Source organism: Puma concolor, chromosome B3, assembly GCF_028749965.1.
Source record: "Puma concolor isolate L17-30 chromosome B3, mPumCon1.1.hap2, whole genome shotgun sequence".
Classification (NCBI taxonomy): domain Eukaryota; kingdom Metazoa; phylum Chordata; class Mammalia; order Carnivora; family Felidae; genus Puma; species Puma concolor.
The window spans coordinates 128,996,148-129,014,694 of record NC_141672.1 but is presented as its reverse complement, the minus strand read 5'-3'; the positions used below and the strand labels follow the sequence as shown (position 1 = coordinate 129,014,694).

General features: G+C 38.6%; 1 non-coding gene across 1 annotated transcript; it reads right to left on the bottom strand.

Moving 5' to 3' along the window:
- Positions 1-16,331: 16,331 nt before the first annotated feature.
- LOC112856764 (U4 spliceosomal RNA) lies at positions 16,332-16,467 on the bottom strand. The gene has a single exon (XR_003223289.1). It is a non-coding gene; the product is annotated as a U4 spliceosomal RNA (small nuclear RNA).
- Positions 16,468-18,547: the final 2,080 nt, after the last annotated feature.

The window sequence follows — 18,547 nt, the reverse complement described above, 5'->3', positions numbered from 1 at the left end:
GGAGTGTTTTTCCCTCTCTAGCTTTATTGAGATATAACTGAAAAAAAAATATTTAAAGTATACAATGTGATGATTTGTTAGAGCTATACTTTGTGATTACCCAAATCAAGTTAATACATGTATCCATCACCTTACACAGTTACCTTCTTTTTGTGTGGTGAAAATGCTAAGATCTACTCTCTTAGCAAATTTCAAGTATGCAATACAGTATTACTAACTACAGTCTCCACTCTGTACCTTAGAGACCTAGAACTTATTCATTTTATAACTGAAGTCTTGTACCCCTTGGTCAGCATCTCCTCCACTCCCTAACCCTGGTAACCATCATTCTACTCTGTTCCTATGTATTCAACTATTTTTTGGTTAGATTTCACAATAAGTGAGGTCATAAAGTATTTGTCTTATTTCGCTTAGCATAATATCCTCCAGGTGCATTCATGTTGTTGCAAATGGCAGGATTTCCTTCTTTCTCCAAGCTGAATAATATTTAAGTGTGTGTGTGTGTGTGTCTGTGTGTGTGTGTGTGTGTGTACATACTAGGCATATATATATAGATGTTATATATAGAGAGTGATGTTATATATAGAGATGTTTTATATGTCTATATATATGTTATCTATCTATCTATCTATCTATCTATCTATCTATCTATTCCCATACATTTCCTGAATGCCAGGAAACGTATGGGAGTGCAGGTATCTCTGAGATACTGATTTCATTATACACACATGTACATACATACATACACACATACATACATACATATATCCATACATACCTAGAAGTGGGATTGCTGGATCATGTGGTAATTCTACTTTTAATTTTTGAGGAAATGCCACAATGTTTTCCATAGTGGCCATACCAATTTACATTCCCACCAACAGTATACTAGGGTTCCCTTTTGTCCACATCTTTGCCAATACTTGTTATCACTTGTCTTTTTGATAAAAGCCATCATAACATGTGTGGGGTAATATTGTGGTTTTGATTTGCATTTCCCTGATAATTAGTAATGTTGAACACTCTTTTGCTTGTGGATATTCAGTCTTTCCAACACCATATATTGAAGAAACTACCGTTTCCCCACTGTGTGTTCTTGGTGCCCTTATCAAAGTTTTGTTGACTGTATAAGCATGGGTTTGTTTCCCTATTCTGCTTCATTGGTCTATATGTCTGCCTTTATGCCAGTACCATGCTGTTTTTATTACTACAGCTGTCTAATAGTATAGTATTTGTATAGTTTGAAATCAAGAAGTGATCATACTCCAGCTTCATTTTCTTTCTTAAGGTTGCTTTTGCTTCTTGGAGGTGGTTTATATGGAGGTGGTTCCATATGAAGTTTTGGTTTGATTTTTTCTATTTCTGTGAGAAATAACAGCAGAATTTTGATAGGAATTGCATTGAATCTGTAGATGACTTTGGGTAGCATGGACATTTTAACAATATTAATTCTTCCAGTCCTTGAACACACATTCTTTCCATTTGTTTGTGTCTTCCTCAATTTCTTTCATCAAGGTCTTGTAGTTTTCTGCACACTGGAATGTTGAAACAAGAAATGCAAACTCAGAACCAAACTCATGCTATCTCCTCTCTACCTGATCATAGACCCATCTGAGCAGTTTCTCCCTGGTGGTGAGCTCAAGAAAATGGCTCAGAATTTTATCAGAGCTGATAAACCCACAAAATATTCCTATGGCAGAGCCTCATATTATACAAATTGAGAGTACAAAGTATTATGAGTATGAACTGCACGTGAAGTGGATGGCAAAAAATGTCAAAAGTCAAGGACCATCATCAATGACATGAAGTAAAAGGCCATGCCAATTGCCTCTTAAGGAGAAGACAAATGACAGATGTGTAGAAAATCTGGCATCTGTTTAAAAATTCCACAGAGCAGCCACATTTGCAAAGTAAGAATGCAATCTTCTCTTTTACACATATTTTGGGAATTTAATTGTCCAAATAAAATTAGAGAACAGAGCTCATGAATACAAGCTTAAAAGTGTGGAGTTATGATGATGGAGACAGAAATGGCAAACTTGATTTAAAAGAAACAAAATAAGCTAAGGAAACCCTTGGTAGTTGCTCAAAGACGTTTCCTGAACAATGAGATTTTCATGCCAGAGAAGGACAAGGAAGGAGATAGTCAACTCTTCACCCATTCAACATTTATGAACAGTGTGAAATCTTGGGAAGGTTTGAACGCAGCAATGAATGCCAAGGCACTGGGGTCAAGACACTGGAGCTGAACACAGAAGGAAAAACAGGAAATAGACAAGTGGAGAGGGACCAGCATGCTGGGATGTTTGTAACATGCTCAGAGACAGCAGAGTAAGTGGCTGGGAAGGGCAAAATGAAGATCAGAAGGCAGAAAATAAGGTTGAGATGTGGATCGAGGCCACACTTTCAATTGTCTTCTTCCATGCCCAAGGGTGTTGACTCTAGCCACTTGACACTGGGGAATTATGGGCAAATCTATGTCAAGGAGCAGAAAAAAAACAAAGTGGTGTTCTTTTTTATAACATTTTTTATTTTATGAGCTCTAACCTACCTCCATCTGTCTGATAAAGACAGTCTCACCACTGTTTCTTCTTCCCCAGGTCCCAGGAGGGGTGGGTCATTTCCGTGCTGACTGTGAGCTTTTGTGATGCAAGGTTCAAAGAAAAGGAGGTGTGGAAGAGTCTCAGAGTCCAGAGCTGGGGGCTGGGAGAGTTTAGAAGTGAAAGAGCACAGGAAAAGCTGGAGGAAGTAACATGAGAGGGGGATAGACAAGTAGGGATTTTGAGAAATGTTTCTGCGGGCACTGTGTCCCCTGTATGGTGTGAGGAAACACAAATAAAGAACCTGAGTGATTTTGAAAAATACAATGTCTGCTGAACTGCATATTTTTAAACATCCCATTGGTCTGAGAGCAGCCCATGTGAATCAGGCTTCAAAGGGGTGACAGGTTGATCTGGAAGCAGAACTTATAGAAGATAATCAGAAAGAGTAGAGAACATAAAAAGATGATCATGGAATGGCAGCAATAGAATGGAGTTTGGGGATTGATTTGAATGGTGTTTTATGCAGTGTTGCTTGATTGTGAGTCTGAGGGATAGTTATCATTTAACTATCAAAGTTGTCCTGAAACAAGGAATGCATCTCCCTTCTGCACAGTGAGCTCTGCCACGGCAGAGACCTCTGTTATATCTCCACGCCCCATCACAGTCAGATGCATATGCCGTCAATACATAATTGCTAACAGCCAGTATGTAATTGCTAACTGGAAGAATAAGTCAATGTCTTTTCTGTTTCCCTCTTCTACTCAAGGGGTCCCAGAATTGTACTTAGTAGAGTCTGTCTTAGTTACATTTCTCACAATAGGAATCTACCTGAGCTATAGACTAGAACAAATTTTTATTACTATTGTAAAATATATTGTGAAATATATTTCAATAAATGTTTTTAATCAAAACATTTTGAACACCTATTGTGGTTGTATCCTTTGACTTTACTGCTCCTCCTCTAGAAATTTATCCTACAGATATGCCTGTAATTGTGCATCAATTGTGTGCAAAAGGTATATTGATTGTCATAGCCAAATTCACACTTTACGTGTCCATCAATAGGGGACTAGTTAAATAAACATAGTGCCCTGTTATATAGAATGAAGCAAGCAGGTCCTATCCAAGGGGCATAATTTTTCATTATTCTCCAATCCCCACACAGACGCAGAGAAACCACATAGCAAAACCTAAAACCCACAGACAATATTAACAACAAAACTAGATGACAAATGATTCCCACTAACCCCAACGTGTGTAAGCTACCAGTAGCCTCAAGACCTGTATGGTATCCAATTATGAGGGGTTGAAAGAAGTTAGGAAGCAAGGGGTGTGTGTGCCTGATGACCTGAGAACAGAAGAACCCCCAAACAGACTAGGTATTCACTAGAAAGCACTGTGAGCCAATGTGAGAAGCAGAGGTGGCATCAGGACAGTGGACTCTCTAGCATAGGGTGGTATTAAGGGCTCACAGACCAGGCAGCAGCAGTTGGGCCCAAGGAACACTTAAGACTAACCAAGATGAAGCCTCACACTTGGGAAGAAGTGCTGGGAGAGGAGTCAAAATTGAACAGGATGAGAAAAAGGAAGGAAAAAAGAAGTTTCACCATGAATTGGGGAAGGGAACAACCAGGGAGTCCAGGAAAGCAAGTGACCATATTCTTTGACACAGAAATAGTGCCTTGTGAAATTTGAAAAGCTCTCCTAAGCTTTGCTTCATTCTAAAAGTTCAGGAAAACAGATTTCACATGAACAAACAAGCAACAAAATAGTATCAAGGTCAGTCCTATACAAAGTTATCAAAAAAAAAAAAAAAAAAAAAAAAGGAAGAGCAAAGCAACTGCAACTGACAATAAAGTTGCAACAGAGAGATGTAGTCATAAAACATCAAACTTCAGTTTTGATCTATTTCAGAGGAAAAAAAATTAAGCAAATGATAGACATGAAAGAATAACATCAATCAGAATTAGAAAAATTCAGAAATAAAGTGACAAAACTTGGGAAAAAAATAGAACTAAAAGAAAAGTTCACCAAGGAAGGAAGCCTTAGCCTACAAGGAATATGAGAGCAAATAAACAACAGATTTTACCTCAGGAGGAATACAAAGTGAAAAAAGAGAAAAAAAGTAAAAAATGAAATAAAGAGATAAAAAGGATTTAAGAGGAGGGGCGCCTGGCTGGCTCAGTCGGTTAAGCATCTGACTTCGGCTCAGGTCATGATCTCATGGTCTATAAGTTCGAGCCCCATGTCAGGCTCTGTGCTGACAGCTCAGAGCCTGGAGCCTGCTTCAGATTCTGTGTCTCCCTCTCTCTCTGACCCTCCCCTGTTCATGCTCTGTCTTCTCTGTCTCAAAAATAAATAAACATTAAAAAATTTTAAAAAAAAGGATTTAAGAGGAAGTACTGAACACTGAAGGGTATTGAACATAGGATTAAGAGATGTTCCTCAAGAAGAAAACCAAAACAAGAGCCATAATTCAAGAAAACTTCTCTGAAATAAAAGACTTGAAAATATATATTTAATTCGTGCAATGCATAATTGACAATATTAGCCCAGAATGACCAAATCAAGACATAGCCTCATAAAATGACTACAGTTTAAAGAAAAAGAAAAAAAAATTAACATCTAGAAAAAGAGAGAATATGACTTATAAGGAAAAGAAAAATAGACTTTGTCCAAGATTTCTTGACAGTAACACTTTATGCCAAAAGAGAATGGATTAACATGTTTAAGATAGTAAAAAAAAAAAGGAAGCATAAGCCGAGGGTTTTATACCCCGAAAAACTGACCTTCGACTATAAAGGACATAGCAAATTTTTACCAACATGAAAGAACTCGTGGACTATTATTCCCATTGGCCCCTCCTGAGGAATCTTCTACACAACAAGCCTCAGAAACTGAAAGGGTCAAAGATGCATTAGTATGAGGACTGGAGGTGAGCATTAAATATATAGAACGAGGCTCCTGGGTGGCTCAGTTGTTAAGCATCTGACTTTGACTCAGGTCACGATCTCACAGTTCGTGAGTTCAAGTCCCACATCAGGTGAGCTCATGCCCTGCTTCAGGTGAGCTCATGCCCCACTTCAGGTGAGCATGAGCCCCACATCAGGTGACCATGAGCCCTGCTTTGGGTGAACACAAGCCCCACTTTGGGTGAGCCCCACTTCTCTCTCTGTCTCTGTCTCCCTCTGCCCCTCCTGGGATTCTCTCTCTCTGCCCCCTCACTTGTGCTCTCTAGATAGATAGATAGATAGATAGATAGATAGATAGATAGAACCTGTAGAACTAAGAGTAGATGAAGCCCAAGAGGAAAAGAACAGAAGGTAATAACCATGTGCTCTGACAATGAGGACATAATACAACCATTATAAAATGAAATGACAATGAGGAAAGCATATGAGCAAAATTCTTTAATATTTTCAGTTAATCATATTATTGGTATTATTCTATTATTCTGAGCATGTTATGTTTGTGATATGAGATAAAACAAATGATTTCAGGATGCTTTAGTTCTACCATCACTTGTGTCCTTGAGAACCAGGGTTTTCTAGATGAAAGGAAAGACATACAGATGTAAGAGAGAGAGTTTTGTGAAAGCCTTGTGGTATCAAATTTAAATTGGAAATACTAATATTGTGATGGTTAATATTAACCATCAACTTGCATGGGTCATGGGATGACCAGATATTTGGTTAAACATTATTCTGGGTATGTCTGTGAGGGTGTTCCTGGATAGGATTAACATTTGAATTGGCAGACTGAGTAAAGTAGATTGTCCTCCCTAATGTGTGGGGGCCTCATCCAATCAGTTGAAGACCTGAGTAGAACAAACAGGAGCAGTAAGGGAGAATTTGCTCTCTCTGCCTGTCTCTGAGCTGGGACATCAATCTTCCCTGCTTTCAGACCTCAGCTGGAATTTACACCATCAGCTCTCCTGGGTTTCCAGCTTGCTTGCTAACTTCAGAGTTTGGAACTTCTCAGCTTCCATAATAATGTGAACCAATTCCTTATTATCTATCTATCTCTATTTATCTATCTACATACCCACAAATGTTTTATCTACATTCTATCATCTATCTATCTATCTATCTATCTATCTATCTATCTATCTATCATCTATCCATCTCTCTCTCTCTCTCTCTCTCTCTCTCTCTCTTATTGGAGCTATTTCTTTGGAGAACTCTAACTAAAACAAATATAAACTTAGGAGGTATTTTATTTATATATTTTGTGTGTTTGTTTTTCTAGCTTGGTCCACTAAAAAGGCATAGAAACAATGGTACACTCAATGGCACTGAAATATTACTTCTTCACACACACAGAAACAAGGGCTTCAAAATGATTGATTTGAGGCCTGGAGCAGGAAATGTACAAGATGAGCATAGAATATCTTGTCACACCAGATGGCAAAGAAGCTATCAAGGACCACTACAGTCAGATCAAAAGGACCCAAGAACCAACTCGAAGAGGCTCCCATTGACCCAGATTGAATAATTTGAATTCCATTAGGATAATAACTGAAATGTGTTGAAACCCATCAGATAAGTCAAATCCATGAATTAATAACAACATTAAAACAAAAAAAATAATCACTATCAGAAGATGTGTGGGCACCAACTTTTTACCTTGGAAACTGGGAAATAAAAGGAAAGATTTCAGAATTTTCATGTCCTTCCTACATGAGCCACATCACTGGGTAACCAGATAGTAGATGATAGAAAGTGAGTCTTTATAAAAAAGCCAAATTATTGGAAATTTTACTTATCAAACAGCCCAGATTCTTCAACAGATAAATTATAAAGAAATGTAAGGGAGAGAGAAGAAAAATATAAATTAAAAGAGATTAAAAGACATATCAAAATATTTTTTAAATAGGTAGGGCTGAAGTATAGGGTTTATGGAAGCATATTTGGGTAAAAGATGAAAGGAAGGCATTAGTATAAAAGTCAGATTAACATTTCTTATGGTGGGAAGAAGGAGACAGTGGTCAGTATGGGGTCAGGGCAGGGCTTCTGGGGCAGCGGGCAAGGTTCTATTTCTTGCCCTAGTGTTTGTCTTATAATAATTCAGTAAGACAACATGCTTGATTTGTGTAGTATTCTGTACCTGTATTTTATTTAAAATAGCATGATTTAAAAAATGAGTGACATCTAACATAAAAGCCATGTGGGATTTATCCAATTAAAAAGAATGCTTTGTGAACTAAGTTATTATTCAGTGATGTAATATTTGCTGTCTTTGGCATGTGAAGATTTTTTATGTATTAAAAAAAAACTGAGTGAGATCCAGATATACTGAAATGGACCAATTTCCAAAATATATGGTCAAGTGAAATAAGCTAAAATAAAAGAGTGTGCATAATATGATCCATACATTTATGTGTCTGGGCAATATTTGTATGCGCATAGACTATTCCATGGAGGACACTCAGGAACTGGGGAGCCAGGGACTGAAAAGCAGACTTACTTCCACTATATACCTTTGAAACTTTCACCATGTCCATGCTTACCATTCGAAACAGCACTTAACTATCTTTTTAAAAAGGTATTATTCCCAAAGAGTCTGAACAGCTCTTCGCTCTAATTTTATATCTGTCATCCACATCTTGGTCCCTGGTCATTGAAGAGGGTACACATGCTGACTGGTGGGTGGGCCAGTCAGGCTTTACATAAACTGCAGGGCTTTTCCTCAATTTAAACATTATCTCTTATCTGTATGTTTGTCAGCTGACAGTGTTTGAGTCTCACCTGTATTTGAATACCCTGTAAATATTGTGGTACATACCACCCTGTGTAGGGCACACAGAATAAGGACTGTTCTACCTCCTCTGCAGGACCACCCTCTACACACCCATGGCATCATTTCTTCTCTCTAATCAGCTTCTTTAAATGTTTTATTATTATTATTATTATTTATTTTTCAGAGAGAGAGAGAGTGAGTTGGGGAGGGGTAGAGAGAGGCAGACAAAGGATCCAAGGGGGCTCTGGGCTGACAGCAGAGAGCCCCAAGTGGGCTTGAACTCGCAAACCAGGAGATCATGACCTGAGCTGAAGTCCGTTTCTTAACCAACTGAGTCACCCAGAGTCTCCTCTAATCAGCTTCTTTAGAACAGACTGGATCTCATAGGGAATGAAAGCTTTTTTTTTCTTTTTCTTTTTCTTTTTCTTTTTTCCTGGTGAAAGAGCTCTCTGTTGAGATGCTTGGCTGAGAGAAAGGAAAATATTCAGCTTAAATTCCAGATGGAAATTCAGAATAAAATATTTGAAATGTTCTGAGTCAGTTATTCCTTTTGAATTTTTTTGTTATTGTTAGATATTATAATTCCTTGGGTGAGATGCATAATGACCTCAGGGATTTATAACATAATTACTCTGAAAGTAAACTGAGAATTACTTGACATAATACATTATGAATAAGAAGGTATCTACATAGAAACTAAACTGTCTTATAGTTTATTTCTTTCAAGAATTACTGTGGTATGTAACTCATGGGATTTTTTTTTCCTGGTTCACAGAGAATGTGCATTTTGAAGTTTTAAAAGATACTATCAAATTATCATAACCAAAGTTTGTACCAATTTATATTCTCACTAATAGTGTACACTGTGATCTATTTGCCCATTTCCTGAAACTCTAATACTGGATGTTACCTATCCTAAAAAATTCTTATGCCTTTTTGACAGGCAAAAAGACCTATCCCGTTGTCATTATCACACTTCTTTGATTACTAATATGACTGATTATCTTTGCATTCATTATTAGCCAGTGTTTCTTTGTTTTGTTTCTTCTTTTTTTTCTTTCCACTCACACCTGTTAACCAGTTTCCTATTGAGTTCTTTGCATATTAGGGATACTGACCTTCCCCCCCCCCCTTATAAATGTTAAACATATCTTCTCTTCCTCTGTTAGTCATCTTAATTTTGGATTAGAAATCTTACTACATAGAAATATTTAATTTTTAGGTTGCAATATGTGTCCTTCAATCAGAGTTTCAAATTAATTAGAACTTAAGAAGGGCTTTTACTGTCTTTTTCCTTAGTGTTTGACAGGGGTTTTTTTTGTTCTTGTTTTCTTAAATCCAGCCCTGGCAGAGTGATAGCTACCACTGAGGCCCTGGGCAAGAACCTCCCTTACTCATACACTTCTGTTACAATTTCTTCTCTCTGTTCTATTACCTAGTCCAATAGATTCACACTTAAATGAGAGTCAGAATCTCCCACAGGGCTTCTGAAAACCCCGATTGCTGGGGGCATGCCTCCAGAGTTTCCAGCTTAGCAGGTCTGGGATAGACCTATGAATTTGTATTTCTAACAAGTTCCCAGCTGGTGCTGATGTTGTTCCAGAACCAAACTTGGAGAACCACTACTCTGGAACATTGTTTTGATATCTCGATATCTCTGGAATCTATTCACTTGTCCCTATCTTCATTGGTTCCACCAGGAGCCAAGTCACATCATCTCTTTTCTGGGCATTTGCCAGAGCTTCTTCTCCCATAGCCATTATGACTCTCCTTCTATCCACAGTGCAGCCAGAGCAATTTCAAAATTGGATCATAGTATTCTCTTCCTTACGATTCTTTCCCTGTGGTCTCTGGACCATCTCGTGATACTCTCCACATCTTTCTGCACTTTCTGCTCTTTGGCACATTGGCCTTTGGTAGCTACATAATACCATGCTCTTTCTTGTTCCAGAGCCTTTGCACATGCTGTTATCTCTGCTTGGAATCCTCTTCTCTTACTCTTCACAGTGGTATTTGGTCATTTGGATGACCAAATGGAGATTCCAATTCCATTTTGAATTTATAATTTGAATTATCTTTATAGTTAGGCTGCTCTATAGATCAGATCACATAGCTCTTTTTTTTTTTATTTTTATTTTTTAAAATTATTTATTTTGGGGACAGAGAGAGACAGAGCATGAACGGGGGAGGGTCAGAGAGAGAGGGAGACACAGAATCGGAAACAGGCTCCAGGCTCTGAGCCATCAGCCCAGAGCCCGACGCGGGGCTCGAACTCACGGACCGCGAGATCGTGACCTGGCTGAAGTCGGACGCTTAACCGACTCTGCCACCCAGGCGCCCATAAGATCACATAGCTCTTAATGAACCCACATGACTGCCAACATTCATATGTCAAAATGACTTTGTGTTTTTGACTCATTAAGGACTCCTAGGAACACTGCAAGGAGCAATACATCCTTTTCTCTAAGAAAAAATGGCCTTCAAAAAAGGCATTTTCTAACAATGGTGATTAAAGTGTTGAGAATATGAAGTCTAAGAATCCATAGTTAGAATATGGAGTTTTAGATAACCATTTGTAAATTGAATGAGCTTGCCACATGCTTTATGTGTGTGTGTGTGGGGGGAAGCATCATCAGCATTTTTACAACTTTATTTTGTTTTGCCATCAGGTAAATTAATGACTAATATTACTCAGCAGTGATATAGCATAGGGTTTGTTTTATTAGTAGAATATTTTAGTGGCTTTATAAAAATGTAAAAAGTTTCATTCCCACATTTAGAGACTCGCTAAGGGTCTGAAAGAGTCGTTTACAATTTCTAGTTGTAATTTTAACATTTTGGGGGTCAATTTTTTGCATGAGCATCAGTTTTGGCACAAAACCAGAGATCTCTAAAGGTTTCAAGCTCTGTGCCTTGTGAACGTCAGAGGTCTAGACTGAACAGAACTCTTTTCCTTCTGTACTAGGGGAAATGGAGTGACATGTGATATAGTTAACAGTGTGGGGAGCGAGAGACTAGGTGAGTGACACAGAATCAGTGGAGAATGGAAGGGGACCAAGTTATATCTTTTCCAAAGCTCAGGTTCACACATATGAGCATGCAAAAAAGAAAGGGATTCCACCAATTACCATGGCATAGTGACTGTTAATTCCTTAAGCACAAACTCTGGTGCCAGCTCTCAAGTCCACAAATCACTGTGTAAATAACATGTGCATCATGACCAGTGACCAATCACGGCGATTGGTCCCTATGCACCTCTTGCTCAGTTCATGCACTGACAGCAAAGTGTGCAGTCGCATTGCCTCCTTGTTTCTTGGTGATAAGGCCATGTGACATTTTATAAAAATGGATAATCAAAAAGAAGAATTGGCCAATAGAAATGAAAGTGCATCAAAGAAATAAAAAGTGATAAAGATGGAAGTGAAATTTTAATTGGACATAAATGGCCTCATAGAAGAAAGAGCTGACTATGGAAATGTTAACACTGCCACCTTTGGAATGACTGCAGATGTGCAGCCAGATGAATTTACTGAAGGCAAAATTACAGACATAAATGAGGAAAGTAGTTGTGATAAAAATAAAAAATGAAGGTGTCCCAAAGGAAGTTAACACCAGCAAAAAACCACTTTGTGTTTTAAAAACTCTGAGATGAATTTTACAACATTTGAAAGAATAAGGAGAAAATGTTGGAAGTCACCCAACCTTAGAAAGGAGGAGACAATTCACCAAGGCATAGAAAAGTTAGTTTCTCCATATCATCAGTTCTAAATGAGAAAGAAATTACTGTTCAAAATATTCTTGATCAGTCTTGAAAAAAACCCAGCACTTTAATTATCAATATTTCTAGTGTTTTACATTATAGTGTACTAAGTACTTAGTTTCACTACTTCTTTTCCTGTGTATTTGCAACTGACAGTAAGAGAATTTTAAATGTTTTGACAAATATTAGTAAATGTCATTGAAAAATCATATTTTTCCACTTATAATTAGAATTACTTTGCACGTTTCAGGTTGTACAGTCATTTTTACTGTCCTACACTACCATGCAAAGTGAGGACTACGTGTACATGAATAATTAAATTTTAGATTATTCAGTAACACATCATGATACAACAGGAGTCAAAATAACACATGATTGTCATTAATTTTTACAGATGCTAATTTCCCTAAAAGGCCGAGAGAGAGAGAGAGAGATCTCCAGGCTGGGATGATAATGACAATGATGATGATGATGATGACGACGACGATGATGATGGAAGTCCTGGGATGGGCTTTGGAATTTCCACTTTGGAAATTCCAGACAAGTGGAAAAGTGTGCAGAATAACATAGCAACCCATGCAATATTATTGTCATAGGAATAATATCAACAAGGTGAAGTGATTGGCTATGGAATTTGTTCTTCTTCAAGCAGCTTTCCTGACAAATCACTTGATGTCACTGTGTGTATCTGTAAAGACTAAAGGCACAAAGAACAGAATAAGCAGAATATAGATATTCTAGTGGATAAAGTTGTTTCTTGGGGGTATGGGTTAACTAGTCTGAAGCCACTCTACATGTATACTGGAATTAAACAAGTAACTTAGGTAAATGGCAGAAGTTAGGTTTCTCACTGTAGGAGTAGGAGGTTACAGATAAGCGAGATAAGGAGGCTAGAAGGATCTATGTGGTAATGGATTGGAATTGGAGACCTCAGTATGAACTCATGTTTCTCTTAAATATAGTTATATATAGAAATATCTATAGATAGGAAATGCACTCAGGTTAGTGTACACACATGTATTTCCTTTCCCTGTCAGCTGAGAGGGACTCCCAGCAATGGCTCCCAGTGACAACAAGCACACCCACTCTTTAGATTTTGCATTCTAATATTCTTCAGTAGAAGGAACCAGAGATCCTGGAGAATGGGTGAATCTAGGTCTCAAATTGGAAATATACCAATGAACCTGGAACATCTTGTAGTGCCATAAAGTAAGGAAGTGCTCAAAAAAAAAATTCTCCACTATAATGGAGATAAGTCAAAGGGACACAAGAGCCAACTGAAAGAATTCCCAATGGCCAGAGCTGGAATCATTTGAGCAACAAAACCATGTTATATATAATCCCAAACATAAATACCCACAATCCATGTTTATATAAATGGTTGAATATATAAGTAAGTAAGTAGTGGAAAAGATATAAATCTCTTAAGCAGAAGAATTCCAAGTAATTTATGTAGATAACTCTGCCTTTAAGGAAAGGGAGCACAACATTTACTTCCTATGTGTGGGCTGCATATAGTGATTTTCTCCCAAAGAGCATAGAATGGAAAGTGTGGGGAGTAACTTTACAGTATAAAAACCTGACAAACGTTCCCTGTGCCCAGATGATCAAGGTCAACATCAAGAGTGATAAGTCATGTTGATATAGGTATCCTTGATGTGATGTGCTGAGAATGTGCTTTACCTCTGTGGTCTTCCTCCCCCCAAACTATATTACCCAGTCTAATCATGAGAGAAATATTTTTAAAAGTTCCAGTTGAGGAAAACTCTGCAAAATATCTGACCAATAATCTTCAGAACTTTCAAAGTCATTAAAAACAAAGAATGTCTGAGAAACTGTCACAACCAAGAGGAGTCTACAGACACATGACAACTAATTGTTAATGTTGTGTACTGGAAAGAATCCTAGAACAGAAAAAGACATTAGGGAGAAAAACCAAGGAAATCTGAATAAAATAGTGACTCTAGTTAATGATAATGTATCAATATTGTCTCATTAATTGTGACAAATCTACCATAGTAACATAAGATGTTAATAATAAGGGAAACTGCATGTAGAGCATATCAAAACTCTTTACTACCTTTGTAATTATTCTGTAATTCTATAGATACTCTAAAATATAAAAAATTCATTTTAACAAAGGTGATTCAGACTGTTTCCTTCTTGTACTTAAAGCTCTTCCAGTCATTTGCTCATTTAAAAAATTCAGACTGAGAGACTCTTAGGTTCCAGCCACTGTGTGTGGTACTGAGGATTTAATCATGAGTAGAAAAAAACATTGATTCCCATAATATGATAGGGAAGATTAGCTATGTTTCACCTCTGAAGAAAAGGTTTAAGGTGGCAGGAAAGCCTGTAAAAGGGGGCTCGATGAGGTCTAGGACTCACGGGAGACTGCTCAGAGGTGGATGAGTTGGAGGGCACGTCACAGCGGAAGCCTATTGCATGCTAAGGCATCTGGGAAAGCCAGCATGGCTCGAGGGCAGCGAATGAAGGCGAAGGGTGGTAGGAGGTGAGGTTTTGGGGTTGACAGGGACCATCAGGGAGACTATAAGGCCTTGTTCAGAATTCTGGCTTGTTCTAAGAGTGATAGGAACCATGGTCAACTCCCAACTGCCCTTTCTCAATGATATGAGGTAAGATATATGGTCTGCTTTGCTCATGACTCTGTCTTCAACTTCTAACACAATGCCAGGAATGACAGCTTGATATATTTTTTTTTAACTTTTTTTGGGTATATAATTATAGATTCAAAAGAAGTTCCCCCCAAAAATGTACAAGAAAGTCCAGTGTACTCTTCACTCATTTTTCTTCAACATAACATGTTCCTTAACTATAGTACAATATTATAATCAAGAAATTAACATTGATACAACCCAGAGAGCTTGTTCAGATATCCAGTTTTATATGTACTCATTTGTGTGTGTCCCCCCAGTTCTGTGCAATTTGATCACATGTGTAGACTCACTTGACAACTACAATCAAGATACTGTCCCAATACCCCCAGGCTCTCTCAAACTACCCCTATATAGCCACACACTCTAACCCCCTTCCCTAACCTGGCAACCATTATTCTGTTCTCCATATCTCTATATTTTATTTATGAATTACTTTTAGGAAGAAGGTTGACATGTTCAGAGTGACCTGAATTGTGAAAAGCGTTCCCTGCTGTTGTGTGGACTGGATTGGAGGGGGGCAAGGACAAATATTAGTCCAGGGGAGAAATGATGGTGGAAGGGTAGTTACAGTTGAGCGATAAATCCAGATGCAGTGAAGCAGAACATGGAGGTGGACCTAAGAGGACCTAAGAGGCCAAGGCTACTGGGTGGGTTGTCATAGGATATTGAAGTTATTCAGGATGATGGCATTGCTTGAATAGAGAAGCAAGCAGGAATGAACAGCAGGACACACAGAACAGAGATTACAAGGGGAGATTTGTGGCTGACACTAGCTTGTTAACCAGTATAGGGAGTAGGCAGGTGATAAAGGTGTGACAGTGTATTATAACCAAATGGTAGGAGCCTCTATGTTATAGCCAGAAAAACACAAGGAAAAAAATGGAGCAAAGTCTGGAGCAGCTCTAATAATGACAGATTTGGGTAGGAGAGAGGAGAGGGATCTCCCTCCCACAACCTAAATCTTTAGGACTTTTCATGACTCTGATTTGCCTGGTTTTGCCACAGGTGAGAGCTGTATATGAAAGGTGAGACTTGGTCAGAACAGAGCTTCACCATCCCTGGTTTCAAGAGGCAGATGGAGGAGGAAGAGAGAGCAAGGGTGGCATACTGGCTTGCTGGGATCACTGCAATAAACTACCACAAACTGGTGGCTGAAAACAGACCTTTATTCTCTCATAGATCTGGAGGCAAAATGTCCAAAACCAAAGTATCAGCAGGGCCATGCTTTCTCTGAAACTTGCAGGAGAGAATCCTTCCTTACCTCTCCTAGTTTCTGGTGTTTGCTAGGAATCCTTGGCATTGCTTGGCCTGTAGATGCATCTGTGTTTCTTCTCTTCCTATGAGAACATGAGTCATATTGGATTAGGGTCCACTCTAATGACTCCATCTTAACGCGACTACCTATGCAAATGCCCTATTTCAAAATAAGGCCACATTCACAGGTGTTGGGGGTTAGGACTTCAATTCATCTTTTTGGGAGACATGATTCAACCCATAACAGCTGAGATGGGGATCAGTGCTCTCCAGGTAATGTGGTCCAATTATGGATCAAGTAAGTCATTCCTCTTTTATAGGGAGGAGCAAGTGAACTGAACTGTGCATGCCACACTGCCCCTTGTGGGGCATGAAGATGAGGAATAAGTTTCCCTTAACAAAAGTCTTCGAAAATTGACTGAATACTTTCAATTAGCAATAATCGCGCCTCGGATAAACCTCATTGGCTACGATACTGCCACTGCGCAAAGCTTGACTGAATACTTTAAAAGAAGATGGAAAAACTAATTAGGCACTGATTTCAAGGAGTTAATTCTTTTAGAAGGATTGACTTGCCACAGCATCTTCTAGCAAAGACAGAATTTTCTGAAGTCTTTTGGTATGTTCCAGAATTTGTGAAAGGTTTAAAAAAAAAGGTATGTTTTCAGGAAGAAAGAGATGAGAAATTGTATTTAATAATGACTGAAGGGAGACTGGCAAAAGAGCTGACAGTAAGGTTTGAAGATTGAATTAATGTATAAGATTAATATAGAAAGTATTAATAGCTAATAATTTACAAAGCAGTTTGTTAAGCTTCTGAGGCAAAGCACATTATAGGTCCCCTGGGGCATTATTTGCATATTATCAAGAATTTATGTGAGAGCATTTATAAAGCACAGTCATTCTTACCATGTGTTTATGAATATTTGCATCCATTAGAAACCTTTTGGTTGCATCTTTAAACATCCCATTATATCAATCATGCAATTTTTTCTTCTTTCTTTCTTTCTTTCTTTCTTTCTTTCTTTCTTTCTTTCTTTCTCTCTCTCTCTCTTTCTTTCTTTCTTTCTTTCTTTCTTTCTTTCTTTCTTTCTTTCCTTAAAATTTATTTTTCCTGAAACTTGAAAGGCTCTGGAATGCTCTGAAAGCTTGTATCCATTCATGTGGAGCTATAGCTGTTCAAGAAATCTTTCCTTAAAAATGCAGGGAGGACCCTTTCACCTCCTAAGGACCCTTGGTCTTTCCCTTCTTCATGAATTATAATTAAACTAGACACTTCTTTCCCAACACAGAAGATTTCCCCCTTGTCCAGGCTCATCTAGAAGGGGCATTAAAGATTTTAGGTCACTGGGATACCATTCACTAAGTTCTGTGCAGTAAATTATTCCAACCGCCCTGAAACACTAATTTACTAAAGAGTAGCCTACTTTTTACTAAATTACAACTGTAATTTACTAAATTTTACTGAGGAAGTAATTTCCTTAATGGTACCCTAGTGGCCTGGACAAGCAATTACAGTTTCCTGTCTTATCTAACTTACTTTGAGGACACAGACTACTGGAAAAACTGTCAGGCGCCACAATTCTACGGATGTGCTTCATCAAAAACTCACTGGTCTGCACTGTACCCACCAGAGCTGAGATGAGGCTGAATTGGGAGGAGGACCTTGAAAGAGTCAGAGGAAAAAGCAAGAGAGCCTTGGCACACAGAGTTTGTCATACTGGTGGCCAGGGCTAAAGCCAGCCCACAGCATGGTATTTCCAAGTAGAAAATACCAAAAAGAAAAGCCCCAGGTCAGGGTACCTGGCCTTGATGGGGTGTCCTTGTGCAAGGCACAACCATACCCAGTTGCTCAGCTGCTGGTTCCATTTCTTATCCATAGGGCTAAGACAGAGCCTGGGGGCACCACAGAGAGAGATTTGGTAGAAAGGATGGTGGCATAGAATCCAGAAGAACTACATTCCTCATGGTTCTGCCTGTCACTAGTTCAAAGAGCCTCGACGAGAGAGGTTGGAAGACGGTGGTGGAGTAGGAGAACCCCAGGTTCATCTCATCCCACAAATACAACTAGATGGCTATGAAATCATTCTATTATCCCAGAAATTGACCTGAAGACTGGCAGAACAAATGCCACAACTAAAGGGAGAGGAAAGACTATATCAAAGAAGGTAGGAAGTGTGGAGACACAGTTTGGGAGAGAAATGGATCATAGTCTACACAGTGGGGAAAGAGCTGCGGTTGTGGAGAAGGGCAAGAAACAGAACAGCACACAGGAGAGCTCACAGGGAAAACAAATCTCCATAGCAATTGGCTTGGAAAGTGAGAGGGGCTGAATTTTGTGACTTCTAGTGACCAGCACAGCTTAAAGCCTTGAGTTTAAAGATCACCAGGTTGGCTAGGATAGAGCCCAGAAGACATTGTGCTTCTCTTGCAGAGAAGGCAGGCAAACAACCCGTGCACATACAATGTGGAAATAACAACCTGAAGAGCACCTGGGGGACATAGTGGAGAGGTAATTTAGAGTGTCCCAGAGAAACAGCATTCACAGAATGACCTCCAAGAACAAAGGAACT